This window comes from Felis catus, chromosome A1 (genome assembly GCF_018350175.1).
Source record: "Felis catus isolate Fca126 chromosome A1, F.catus_Fca126_mat1.0, whole genome shotgun sequence".
Classification (NCBI taxonomy): Eukaryota; Metazoa; Chordata; class Mammalia; order Carnivora; family Felidae; genus Felis; species Felis catus.
The window spans coordinates 124,559,654-124,574,370 of record NC_058368.1 but is presented as its reverse complement, the minus strand read 5'-3'; the positions used below and the strand labels follow the sequence as shown (position 1 = coordinate 124,574,370).

The 14,717-nt window shown below is 40.0% G+C and overlaps 1 protein-coding gene and 1 non-coding gene across 2 annotated transcripts in view; one reads left to right on the top strand and one right to left on the bottom strand.

Moving 5' to 3' along the window:
* The window catches only part of ANKRD55 (ankyrin repeat domain 55), a 284,495-nt gene that overhangs the window by 3,332 nt on the left and 266,446 nt on the right, over nucleotides 1-14,717 (top strand). Inside the window, exon 2 of the mRNA XM_045060815.1 lies at nucleotides 11,425-11,629. The gene's annotated coding sequence lies outside the window, so the exon portion shown is untranslated. The remainder of the gene's footprint in view (nucleotides 1-11,424; nucleotides 11,630-14,717) is intronic.
* LOC111556979 lies at nucleotides 13,661-13,762 on the bottom strand. The gene has a single exon (XR_002736692.1). It is a non-coding gene; the product is annotated as a U6 spliceosomal RNA (small nuclear RNA).

Genomic DNA, 14,717 nt, shown 5'->3' with positions numbered 1-14,717 from the left:
GGGTTGCTGGGAGTGAAGGAGTTATAAAAAGATCAAGCCAGTGTCTGTTTTCCAGGCTCACCACATGTGATGGGTATTTGTCCTATGGAGAGAAGGCTCTCTAGCTTCTAGGAAATATGGTAGGGAGCCCTTTTCTGCATTTATGCCCAATTCACAGTCAGGCTTTGATCCCTGGGAAGAGCAGCCTCTCCATTAGGAAGAGTCACAGCCTGGGGAACATTTCCTAGGTGATGGCCCCCAGGTCATGGATCTTAGCATTGTCCATGGGACTGGGTAGCAACAGTGGAGGCAGTGGTGAGAACTTCAGAAGAGCCCACCTGAAGGAGGTCTATAGCAGGAGAACAGGGAACCTTCATGAGGCACTGTTGGCTGACTCCCTGTTGGGTGACACTTGGAGGTGAGCTGAAACATGGGACAAAGAGCCATTAGTTCAGATACTTGCAGTGAGAATAGTTTCACTGTACCCACAGGCTGGTGCAGCCCAGTGGAAGATTGTATACAGACTTGATTTCAAGGCAGTGTGAGAGAAACCACCACAGTGGTCTTTGCAGACACCCTTTCAATTCAAAGGGTTTATCATGTTATGAAACAAAACTATGGAAAGTCAGGGAAGAATTTATTCAAGTGTTGTATCAGACATCAATTTAATTATGGAGCTCTCTGCATCCTCTCCACTTTATGTACATCCTTTGGCCTCACCTGAGGCTAGTTCTAGAGTCATATATTTTATCACAATTAAAAAACAAAAGAATAAGTAATATTCTTCGATTATGAACAGTATACCATAAATTGACATTAAACCAAAATAACAGTACTGTCATAGAACTTTTAAAAACTGTTTCAAGTCTTTATGTGGGTAATTGTAAACATAGATCTTACTAGTTTTCTTGAATATTAATTTATTACTCTGAAGTTATGTACAGAGCTTTTTAGATTAGTAACATGACAATGTAAATGTACTTAACACTTTCTGAGATGTACAATTAATGGATAAGATAGTAAATTTTATGTTATGTATATTTTACCACAATTAAAAAGGAAGGTTAATAAAAAAAAAAAAATTCCAGGCTCAGAAGTTTCAGAACTGTAGAGTCATGGAGATAAAAAGACCTAAATGTACTTGAGTAGTCTGTATTGTTAGTATATGCTTTTTAGGAAGCCACACATATTTCTTTGTCCCTGCCCTTTATTAAATGATAAAACACATTTACAGATTCCATATTTGTCATGGAGGATTAGAAAGGTGCTTTGTTATCCTTTATCAATGTGGTGGAGGCTGCTGGTGGCCAGTGGTATCCAAGGTCTCCTCTTCTTGGATTTCTCATTCATGGCACTTCTTAATCCTGTATATCAGGGCAAAAGACAGGGCTGGGAGATTAGACTAGTTCTCATCAGAGTGAATGTGCCTCCCTGAAGACCAGGCACTATTTCCACGAGCTCTTTTTGCTTCTCTGCTTTGCAAATGGAGATGAGTCCAAAGGCTCAGAGGAAGGCGCAACTCTGAAAAGGAATGAGTCTGGATCCCTAAGTGACTGTGTGGAACTTCACTGCAGTCTTGCATGAGACTGTGACAGAAATGAGAATAAACTTGTTGCATTAAGCCACTGGCATTTTACTCTTGTTAAGCATCTAGCCTACTCTGAGTAACACAACCATAAAAGGTAGTACAGAGACAGGATGTATAGTACTGTACCTGTAAGCTAAGGAAAGGTCAGACAGGCAAGGGAAATGGAAATTACATGTCTAATGATTCCCAGGTGTAAGCATTTCATGTTGCTCATTAATCATGTGGCAAATATGTTTAAATAAACATAGACAAGCTATTCCTGTTCAACAAATATCTCAAGGGAAAGGGATTTTGTTGAAGCTTGGATCAGAATGTTAATCCTCCCTTTGGGCCCAGCACAGCAGTTGCAGCAGGAATCAGAAAGAAAGACTTCTCTGGAGAGGATGAAAAGGCACCTCAAGGGGAGAGTCAGGAGCAGCCAGGACAAGAGTTCCATTCAGAATTCTTGTTCCCCCAGGTTTTGGAGACTTGAGGGTTTTTTTTTTTCCCTAAAATGATGATCAATGCTAACACCAGACAAAGGAAATTAAGGCACCCTGATGCATAGGAGTTTCCCAAACAGTGTTCATCCAGTCCTGCTCCTGGTCCCATCCCACATTTGGTTCTAAGTTGTTCTCATGGACAGTGTGTTGAAGACTGGATCTTGCCTGTTGAGCCTGGCTGTGCAGCCCAAGACAAATCATCACCCCTGCAACTTGGAAGAAAGTCTTTAGTTTTGGCCCCAGTATGGAGCTTTGCTCAGTGGTACTGTCAACCAGTTTGTACCTCCCAAAGTAGAATGACTTCTCAGCTTCATACCTGTAGTTCTTGGAGATTAGTAGCATTCGTTAAATGAGTTCATATTCACTTAGAATAAAATCTATACCATGCTCTCCAGGATTCTGCATGATCTGGCCTCTGTCCTTCTTACTATAACATCTTGGGCTGCCTTGCCCCCTTATTCACCATAGGTACCCTGATTTTTTAGTTCCTGAAAGATGCAAGCTCTTTCTCAGGGCCATTTAGCATGCTGTTTCCTGTACCTAGAAATGCTCTCCGCCCAGCTCTTGCTATTCTTAGTTCCTTCCGTTCCTTAGATCTCAGCCTTGAAGACTCTTCCACAGAGAGTCCTATTCCAACCCACCCACCTAAGCAGATCATCTCTTGCCTGCCTCAAACCCTCTCAAACCCTATCAAATTCTAGCCATTGTGACAGAAATAGACCTGTTCAGCTGTCACCTGACAACTTCAGCTGCACTTGGCTTCTTTCAGTTTCTGCTCCAGGATTTCAGAGACTCCAGGGTTTTTCTGATGCTGCGCTAGGAGCTTTGCAGCTTAGCCTGGGAATGGGAGGAAGTTGAAAACCCAAAACCAATAGAAACTGATGGGCCAGTGCTTCTCTCTTCTGCCCCTTAGGTGGACAGTTTTGAGGAGCATTCTACACAATTCCTCAATGTCCGTACAGGATCATTGAACCACAGCAGTGACCAACTTGAGACTCTACCCTAGTTTCAGCTTTTCTTCTCTCCTTCTTTCCCTTTCCTTTTCCCTTTCCTTCTTTCCGCTTCTGTTCCCTGGGGTCACTTCCCAAAATAAGCTACCTGCATACAATCCCTGGCCAAGTTTTCCATGGAGAAGTTAGGTGAAGAAAGCCCTCTCCTTCATTTAATATCTTAGGGTTTTAGTTTTTCTCATAGCACTTATTACAACTTACATTAATTTTATTTATTTATACAATTATTTTTTTCTTCTATGCAATCCTAATTCTATACAATTAGAATATAAACTCCGAAGGGCATGAACCTGGGCATTTTCAACTACCGTTGTTCCTCAGCAACTAGTGTGAATCGCTTGGCACAGACACACCATCACTAAATGTATATAAATGAACACATCTCTAAAATTACATTTTAAGAATGATGCTTGTATTCTAAGCATTGAGAGACAGTATAGCATACTGGTTGAGAGCATACAATCTGAAGTCAGACTTTCTTGGGTCACTCCCTGACTGTGCCATTTAAGTACCTCAGTGGCCTCAAGTCAGTTATCAAATCAGGCTGGACATCCCAGTTTGTAAAATTGGATTAATAATAGTACCTAAAACATGGGTTTGTTATGATGCTCAAATCAGTTACATATAAAGCACTCAGTACAGTGCCTGGCACATAATAACCACCAAATATACTTTATTCCTTTAATCTTCCCCTTTTTATAGTCATTGAATAAAATTCAGACTTGCACAGATGTAGTATCCATTCTATATCTTTCATATTTGTTAGTCCTCTGGCTTAATTTTCCAAGTATGCCTGAGTTGAATAATATCAGTCTAATGACCCCTAGCTGAGAATCAGAGGATTTAAGGGTGTGGTACTGTAAATATTACACGTCTTTGATTCCCCCCTAAGAAGTGCTTTGAGAACATACTTAGATTAATCAAAAGTAGACAAAGACCTGGGGCACCTGGGTGGATCAGTCCGTGGGGTATCTGACTATTGATTTCGGCTCAGGTCATGGTCTCATGGTTCGCGGGTTCAGGCCCCATGTTGGGCTCTGTGCTGACAGTGTGGAGCCTGCTGAGGATTCTCTATCTGCCCCTCTCCTACTCACACTTTCTCTCTTCCAAAATAAATAAGCAGCAACAACAATAACAACAACAAAAAGACAAAGACCAGTGCTAATGTGCAATATGTTAGTTTCCTCTGTTTCTTGTCTTTTTAGGGCTTACTTCCATGTGATTATATTTTAAAGTTGTAGGCTAGAACCACAACTGAAAAAGCTGATCATGATCATATTTCCCTAAATGTTTTGTGAAATTATAATAATTTTTAAATAATCATTTAAAGCAATGATTAAATGTTACATTGAGAAATGCTGCTGGAATGAGGGTTGGAATAGATGACATTAGTGATATGAATATGTACTATGGGCTGTTTACTCTCCTATTCCCCTCCCTTTCTGGCCCATCAGGAGCAAGGCTCTTCTCTTCCAGGTAGAAAGAACTCATGTTCCATAATATTGGCATTGTGTAGGTCACTCTGATAAGACAGTTTGTGCCTACTTAGGGGCTGGAAAATGTCAGTGCCTTGGTTCTACAGCAAAACCTAGAAAGTATTCTGCTTGGTCACCAGCCTCCCTTCAGGTGGCTGTAAGAAAGAAGTCAGAGATGGTGGGTTTCAGTGCTGAAAACTTCAATCCAAGACAAAGAGACTGTGTGTCAGCATGTGGGAGGGTGGCAGAGAGGTAGATGCCTGGATGTTGCTCTTGGGCTGTGGAAGGGAAGCAGTGCTGGACCTCTCCTGTCATGTTACTTCAGCTTCCCAACTTGCAAAGAAGAGCATGCCCCACTCCTCTGACTTCCCTTTTAACTTCCTTTTCTTACTGATCCCAGCCTGCAAGGAAGACAGGTGGCTAGGCCCTGGGTCAAGGTTGGGTAAGGCAAGTGGCCGAGCAGAATGGCTAGGAAATAAGATGATGGTAGAGAGAGAGGGATTATGACTCAGGAGTTTCCCTCTGAGGTGGTGCTACAGTGTGCCATCATAACATAAGAGTAGTAGAATAGGGAGGCAAGAAGGTGTGGTGAAATGTTGAAGAGAGGAGATCTGGGCCCTGATTCTGCTGCTGGCTAGTTTCGTGATCTTCTCTTTGAGCCTATTTCCTGGAGAATGGACAAATGATTTTCTAACTTGGGCAGTTGGTGATTTTCCATCAGCAGATTTTTAGCCCTTCACTTTGTGTAGTCTGATTCTACCTACGTCTCACATTTAGGTGGTCTTGACCTTACAAAAGTCAGCAGGAAGCTTAGGTGGTGGCTTTTGCAACAGGAATCTGATTTTAAATGCTATTCTTTTTCAAGCACATTAAACTAGTTCTTGAAGTCTATTTTTTAGTTGTTGTTGTTTTTTTTTTAATCTAGAAGACTATGCTTCAGAGTTGCATTTAGCCTATGACATGGTGTGCAGTGTGGATGGCTGAGCTCCATAAAAATGATAAGATATCCTGAAATTATATATGTGTGTACGAATGCATATGTGTGTGTGTGTATGTGTATGTATACATATTCATGTGTGTATGTGATTGGTTTTAAATAGCATATCACTTTTTCAAAAGTTCCTTTATGGCATTCCGTGTGATTTCAACACAATTTTGTTATATTCTATTTTATCTCCATTATTTTCTTGCCTCATTGCCATTCCTGTCCATATTGCTGTGCGAAGCAGAATTTTAAGAACACCTCAAGGTGTTTTTAAATTAAGAGTAAACAGCTCTAGCCGACACCTCCAGCGTGGCACAGTGACACAAGCCAACACAAACAGGGAGTGGGAGGTGTGCTGACAGCTTTGAGCACTGAGACCTCAGGACTGGTTTGGTGAGGCAGACCCAGAATCAAGCAGTGACTTGTGGAGGAGCCAAAGAGGATGCAGTCATGTTGTCTCTTGTTCCAGCTCCCTGTACAAGGAAAGGAAATTCTAGAAGGGGCTGAGCCCTTCTTTTAGTCAAAGCAAGAGAAGATACATGCACAACTTGGGTGGGAAGGCAAGTCTACAGATGCTAACACAGCACCTCCTATATAAGGTCTTAGTGTTGTGGCAGGACTTGTTCCACATATCTTCTTTTGTGTTTAGTGTCTGGAAGCAGTAACTAAAGCTCCAACATTATCCTGCGTATTAATTAGGATATAGGTTGGGTCATTGTAATGACAAGATTCCCAAATACAGTGGCTTCAATAAGAGAATACTGTTTCTCTCTTACACGGAAGCTCAGGTATCCTGTCCAGAGTTGGCTGGTAAATAATCATGTTGGTGACCCTTCTCATGTAAAGCACCTTGCTCCCCTAAATGTTCTTCAGTTATCCTATTTAAAAATGAAGCTACTCCATAGCCATACAATAAGTCTCAAACATCTAAGAGAGTTTGTAGAAAAACAAAGGAAGTAGAGAAGATCAAGCATGCATCTCAGTGGGTGTTCGCAGTGGCGCCTAGAGGTTACATGGAGCCTTTACCACATGGTTTATAATATTTCCTCTGCCACTTGCTAGCCTGTGGGCTTGGGCAGGTTACTTAAACTCTTTGTGCCTATTTTGTACAAAGATGATAATAGTACCTCCCTTGTCGGCTTGTTGTAGGCTTACATGTATGACTGAGTTAAAACATGCAAAGTGCTTAGAATAGCATCTAGACAATAACTTAACCCAATAGCAGACACTGTTGATTCCTTACCCATATCCATTGGTACTCACCTTCACCATTTTCTAAACTCCAGATGCTTTTATACTGTAAGAATTTGTGACTCTCCTTCCAGGCTCCCTCTGGCCTCTGGGGGTATGCTCTACTGCATGCAGGACAAACTGTATGTGCTGAGAAGTTAAAAGATAGCAAGTAGCCTGCAACCAGGAGGTTGAACAGTCCTTAACATCTTTCTTATTCCTTGAGTGAGACAATGCTAAGGCATTTTCTACATCAACCTGCAGAGATCCCCAGGACAACTGAGCCCTGACTGTTCACATTAGCAACCTGCTTTTTGGCATATTCGTATTGCTTCCTTGCTTTCCATGGTTCATTTCCATACCCTCCTGATCTTCCATCTTCCTGGCATCACCACCCAAATTAACTACCTGTATTCATCATTAGCCTTTGGGAAACCTCAGCTAAGGTAATTTTCACTTACTATACACTTTTGCCCAACCGCGATGATCTTAGGATGAACTGTGATCCTGGCAGCCCTAACCCTTCCCTTTTCATACACCTCTACCTTCTGGCGTCCCTCTTCTCACTTTAACAGTTACATCTGCACCAGGATGAGACAAATGCAGACACCTCTACCTCTCAACACCCCTTCTCCCCTTGTCCCACACTGACGTATATAGAGTCCCATGAAAACCAGGCCACAAAGGAAATGGAATGTTGTGGCAGAGAATATTCAGTATCTTTGGAGGCTGGTTGCTCTGCCTTACTTCCTTCAGGCTTGTTCTGATTTCTCTTGGGGTCTGCACACATGGCATATTGCTTAGATCTGTGCCTGGGTTATGATTACACATTAAATCTGAGACATGGGGTGGACCCAGGTACACAGCTCTACATCCTGTTGTGATGGATAAGCATTCTCTTTCCATTTCCTCCCTGGGGCAGAGAGAGGATGGAAGTGTTTTTCATGAAGACAGGAAATATCTTCACTACTGCTTTGTGAACTAGATAGAATGATCTTTAAAAAGCAGGTCCATTGGAGTGAGGAGAGACGATATGTGGGCTGGATTTTTGACTGAATGATTAAACAATAGTAATCTCTGTGGCCACACCCTGCTATTTTACACAAGGTGGTGGTGGGTGGGGGGACAACCTGGCAAGATAAAAATCAGTGTTTACCACTTTAAAATGTACTATCATTTCACTGTTACATTTATGCAAGACCAAGTTCCAAGGAGCCCAAAAATAATTCAGGTAATCCACATTCTGCAGAATTCTAATATGTGTGAATTTCAGTCACTATGGTGTCCTTAGTTTAGTTAAAGGAAAGCAGTCCCCTCCAACAACACAGTTAAAATTTCAGTTATTATGGCGAATGAACTGTGACTACTGGCATAGAGGATGAACTTTGCTGCTGTCAGTACACAAATCATTTCTGAAATATGTGCATCATGATTAGTTATTTACCAGTCATGTTACTTCTTTCAGAACTCAGTTGACAATTGGTCACTGGGCATCTGTTATTCAGTTTACCCACAGACAGCAAAGTGTGTAGTTGTGTTGCCTCTTTGTCTTCAGTTATAACTCATGTGACAATTTACAGGATTATCAGTGGAATGAATTGTCCAACAAAAACGGAAGAGGAAAAAGAAACAAAAAATAATAACATAGAAAGTAAAATTCAAATTGAATGTAAATGGAGTTTAGGAAATACACCTGAGCCTAGGAAGGTTGACACTGGAGCCATTTTAGAGATTCAAGATAAGCAACAAAAGGAACTTAGTGACGATGAACTTATCACCGTAAACAAGGGAATTACAAAAAGATGAAGATGTCCCAGGGGAAATGATGCCAGCCCCCCTCCCCCCAAAATATGTGTATGTATATATATGTATACATATATATATACATATACACACACACACACACACACACACACACACACACACACATATATATATCACACTAAAGACGCTTACATATCTCACTGCCTGGAAAGTACAAAGGATAAAATGGTGAAGCTGATCCAAATTTAGTAAGGACACTAACAATTTACCAAGGCATGGAAAAGATACTTGCTCTGTATTATAAATTATATGAAAGAAGGCAGGTACTGCTCTAATTATTCTAGGTAAGTTTTTACAAAGAAATAAAACACTTCAATTCTTAATATTTCTAATCAGCTTTTCTTCATTTCCCTATACATTTATAACTGACAGTGAGAGTGTTTTTAATATTTTAACAAAAATTTCTAAAGGTCATGGACCAATTGTAATTTCCCCAGTGATTATTAAAATCATTTTGCAGTTTCAGCCTGCACATCATTTTTACAATGTTGTGCTACAGTGCAAGGACTGCCTGTACTTGAGGTTTTATCTTATTTATTAGGAACATGAAAACACATGGGCTTTGGATCCTGTGTGCCTGGGTTCACATCCTTACTCTAACACTGAACTCCTTGCTGTCCACTGCTTGTCAAGTACACCAACTTGAGATTCAGTGTTCATATGTAAAGAACAGAAATAATAATATTTACCACATGGAGTTCTTGAGGCCCGGGATGAGAAGGCCTCTGGAAACCCACTTGACATTCAGGAAGCATTAAAAAAATAAGCTCCATGAAAGTGGAGACCCTGTCTCTTTTCTTTGTTGTAGTATCCCTGGCATTTAGAGCAAAGCCTGACTTAAAGTAGTTGCTCAATAAATTATTTGTTGAATAAAAGAATGAAGAGTCACATTTAGCATTCAAAAAATGTTAGTGACTTGATTGTCTTCCTGTTTTGCTTACTTCTTGGATGCTGTACAGCTTCAGAGAGTTGAAGACATCACGGGATCCAGTTCTACTGAGAAGCCAGTTGGTTTATCATTGACCTGTAATATTGTCCATCTCTTACAGTCATGCCTTGTTGGTCCCTGCCCATTTGGTTGAGGCAGCAGGGCCACTCAGCAAGGTTAGCATTTTTCATATAAGTAGGGAACTCATAGAAATCTGGAGGAAACACATTAAGACTTCAAAAATGGGAGAAGAAAAGAATAATTGATTTGCAAATAAAAATATTTGGAAAAATTCAGCCTCACTAGTAACCAAGGAAATACAAATCAAAACCAGAAAGATGTTTTCTTTGTGATCACATTGTCACAGACTTCCAGAGTGATGGAGACAGACTAGTAAGAGTGAGGTGGCACAGACCTTTTCTCAACTGCTTTTTGCTTGTGAGCTTTGCTATCATCCTTTTGGAAAGCAGTTAGAACACAAGCATCATCAGCCTTTGACTTAGTAATTTTACTTCTGGAAACTGATCTTGAGAATTCAATACAGATGAAGCTTTAGTGTGAAGATTTTCATCACAGTGTTATTTTTAGAAGTGGAGATGGGAAACTACATATATGTCTGAAAATAGGGATTGTTTAGGTGGAAGATGGAATAAGCACTTTCTATTAGGTAGTGCATGTCTATAAAGAGTTTGTGCATAAAGAGTACATGTCTATAAATGTGGTAGAACATTGTATAAGATATATTTTTAATTACATCTAAAATCCAAGTACTGGTGCCTTAATGCCACTCTTGAAAGAAAATACTCCAAATGTGAATAATTACCATTTGTTATGGCTCCACCATATTCCAGGGGCTTTGAATATTTTATCTCTAATTGTCACAACAATCCTGCATGGTAGATATTATTACGCCAATTTTACAGATGAGAAAATGAGGCTGAGAGACCCAGGTAACTTTTCTGAAGCACCAGCTAATTATGTATATGTGCCTGACATTAAAACCTGCACTTTCCTGCCAAACAGGCTCTTTTCCTTGTTTGGTTGAAGTTTGTTCTTTTCTGTTTTGTTTTTTTAATTATGAAAACAATTTTCTAAAATTTTCTAAGTTTTTGTGTTTATTTAGAAACATAGACCATAACCATAAACCTGGTGAAAAGAAAACAGTGCAACCATTATAAGTTGTTTACTCACTCTGAACCTCAGTTTCTATCAAGTAAATAAGCCCTATCCCCACTCACTTTGTAGGGTTCTATACTGAAATTCATGTGAGATAGCAGACAACATGTATCAAACCTTTTGAAGTTATAAAAGGAAAAATGCTCAAGTCTTAAGTGTTCTTATTCTAACTTCTTAAATAAAAAATTTGATTTACTTTAGTTATGTATTAACTATCATTATTACTTTAAATAATACAAGAGCTAAAAACCTTCAATAGAATGAGTGCTTTCTCAGTCACAGATTTTAATGTCTATCTCAGTTAAGAAATGGGAGGGTCATTGTTTTTGCACAGTTGATATGGAAAATGAAGCACATGTCCAGCATTCTTTGGGAAAGGAAGTAGAAAGCTTCCCTATCAGATGTTTTGGAAAGAAGGTAGCTGTGGAATAGGCTGGGAGTGCCAGTCCGGAGCTTTCCAAAAGCATTTTCATTGATTCTTGTTGAATATTCATGGATTTGAAACTTTCTGCCTCTGATTGTCCATTCTCTGAGTCTGGCACACTGCAGCCAATGGTTTTCTGGTTGTTTTCCTGAGGGTTTCTTGGTGGTGTTTTTGCTGAACATTGCATTGTGTGAGTGAGTGAGTGAGTGAGTGAGTGAGTGAGTGAGTGAGTGAGAGGTGTGTGGGTATGTTAAAGCACAGCCAGATCCTGGGCATTTATAGAGCATTGCCTTCAGGGACTGTTTATTCTGGACTCTCTCCAGGATGCCAGACTCGTTCTAGATGATTCGTTCTGACAAAAGGGCAAGGCTTGGCTCATCCTCAAAGATTATTCAGATTATGCACCTTGCCAGTTTATTTGTGTTTTGCCCCAGAGGGCATCCTGCAAGCCCCCGGAAAAACTTAAGAGATGTGAACATCTTGCTCTTTCTGCACCCAAAGAGAGCCTCCTGATCAGCTTCCAGGGAAGTAAGTAGAAATGTTTGGCTGGGGCAGCTACAGCTTGACTTTCCCACAAAGTTCAAAAGGTTATTTAGTCAGTGACTCCCTCCTGCCACCTGCTTGTGTGCAGCTACAATTTTAACTGCAGGATTGCCTGCCTCCCGGATCATTTAGGGAAGGTGACTTCAGAGTGCAGTGCCATGTGAGGAACTTGCTAAAAAGAAGTGATTTTTTTCTTCTTCTTCTTTAAGAGAGAGGGAGAGAATGTGGCATGGAGTCAAAACATCAATTAAATATACAATTGGCTCCATTTACATGATAAGCTTTGAGTCCAGCCTTAGACACTGAATAGTAGCTTTCTCCCCGCACAGGATGCGACCATAAAGTGGGGTGCTTCAGGCTGGCTGGAGACTGCTCAGGCCCTTCTCTCTCAGCTGTAATAACATTCACTGTGATGTACATCCCACCAACAGCATTCAGCCTTGGAGGAAGTTTAGTTTGGCTGATTTAAACTTAAAAAAAGGAAAAGAAAAGCTTTTTTTCCTTGTTTTTTCCTCAGGATTAGGCTGCAGTTTTGAATTTGTTGTTGTACTCCCTAGTACTTATTTATATGTGGAAAAATGCAGTCCCATGTGTTGATCACAACCTTTGGCAGACTCTGGTAAGATCACAGCTGAGGTGGGAGCTGATTGTAAATTGTTTCCATGAGTGTGTTAATTATTTTCTTATTGGACCCTTTTTTCTTTGTATAGCACTTGGGTGTATGGTCAAGTGATAGGTTTTAAAAATTTACATAGAGAAGACAATTTTCAGAGAAACTAGAAAAACAATATGTAACAATAAAGGAATGGGTGTGTTCCAGAATAGCAAAAGTTTGCAAACTTTTTGTGACAGGGCCTGGTAGTGTAATTTTAGGCTTGTGGGCCATTCGAGCTCCATCACAACTACTCAACTTTATTATTGTAGTGCAAAAGACAACAGTGGTCTATGGATTAGACTGTGATCCAATAAAACTTTATTTACAAAGTCAGGCAGTTGTTTGCAGGCCCACCATAATTATGGTGTAATCTATCTGGTATGTTGCTTTCAGCTGAAAATAAGGAAAAACCTAACTAAAGGTAGCCTGAAAATCACATTAATCTCACTTTCGAAGATCATCTCGTGGGGCGCCTGGGTGGTTCAGTCGGTTGAGCATCTGACTACAGCTCAGGTCATGATCTCACTATTGGTGAGTTTGAGCCCCCTCATCGGACTCTCTGATGACATCTCGGAGCCTGGAGCCTGGAGCCTGGAGCCTGCTTCCAATTCTGTGCCTCCTTCTCTCTGCCCCTCCCCCACTCATGCTCTGTCTCTCTTTCAAAAATAAACATCAACAAAAAATTAAAAAAGATCCTCTTGCATAAGAAGAAATCTAATAGGAAAGTCCCAGGGCTGGTTAATTAAAGCAGTTTGATGATGTCATCAAAGGTCCAAGTTTTCTTCAGTCTTTCTGCTCTCCCACCTTTAGCTCATTGGCTTGTTCTCAGGCTGACCTGCCTCATAGTTACAAGATGGCTGCCATGGTTTTAATGTTACAGGTAGATGCAACAACATTCAGCAGAAAAATTAGACTCCTGCCCACCTCCCACCTCCCACATTTCTTTTTCTAAGAGCAATAAAATCTTTCCAAGAAGAGCCTTCTGTTTCATAGACTATGTCTTATTGACCAGAACTGAGACAGAACGTTTCAAGAAGGATTTGGACTAGGTCAATGTATTAGCTGTCTACAGCTCCTATGTGACATCAAACTCGGTGATATAAAACAATCAAAATTTCTTCGGTCACAGTTCTGGAGTCTAAAATCAGTATCACTGGGCTGAAATTAAGGTGTTGATAGGGTTGTGCTCCCTCTGGATGTTCTAAGGGAGAATGCACTCCTTGCTTCTTCCATCTTCAGGGTGCTGCTAGTGTTTCTTGTCATGTGGCCACCTCAGTCCAGTCTTCAAACCTCTCTGCTCCATTTTTGTATCACCTCCTTTGTGTGCCCATGTGAAGTCTCCTTTTGCCTCTCTCCCTCTTTTAAATGTGGAGCTCTTCATGAATTTGTGTGTCATTCTTGTGCAGGACCATGCAGTTTTCTCTATAGTATTCCATTTTTAGTATGTGTATTGTGGAAGCTTCTCTCTTGTGATGACACTGATGATGGCAGTTAGGGCCACCCAGCTAATCCAGCAAGACCCTTAACTTAATCACATCTGGAAAGACCCATCTCCCAAATAAGGTGACATTTATAGGTCCAACCATTAGGATGTGATAGCTTTGGGGGGCATTGTTCACATTGCTCATTTCTGTTAGAGTAACAGAAAACTTTGACTGTCAAAGTAAAAAACTTTGGCATTTTCTGAAAGAAAGCCATTAAATCAGTTACTGGCAAGAGAGAACTACTTTGACTGCTTTATATTAGTGAAGATTTACTTAAGCCAAATAAAGGAGGTGTGGACCAAAAATCATTGGCTTCAGCCAGCAGGGAAAATCTGGAATAGGCTGATTAGGTAGGCAAACAACAACTGCTGTAGCATTTGCATTTGGTGATTGTTGTGTTTAGCAAAAGCATATAGTAACTTAGGAAAATATTTTGTATAAAATAAGATAGGAAAAATTTTTTATCTATAGTGTGGTCACAAGTGAAATATTCTTGTCTATAAAAAAGATGAAGAGACAATAGAGACAATACACTAAAAAATTACTATTGGTTGAGGTCCCTGGCTGGCTCAGTTGGAAGAGCATGTGACTCTTGATCTCTGGGTGAGTTTGAAACCCACAGGTATAAAGATTACTAAAAATAAATAAATAAGATTAAAAAAATTACTAGTGGTTGTGTGGAGGTAATGGGAATATGAGTGATTGAGTTTTTTTCTCTCCTTTTCTGTATTTTCTAAAATTTTAATAAAAATTATATACATATTACTAAAATTAAAAAAAAATTTAAGAATAAATCAATAACATTATATTGTTAGATTGTAATATTGGAGTTTAAAAAATTATTTCTGTTTATTTTGTATCCTTTCACTTAATTTCTCTCTCAGTTAAGTGTATCTTGAAATTATACAGAAAAGTCACAGATTCTGCCCAAAAT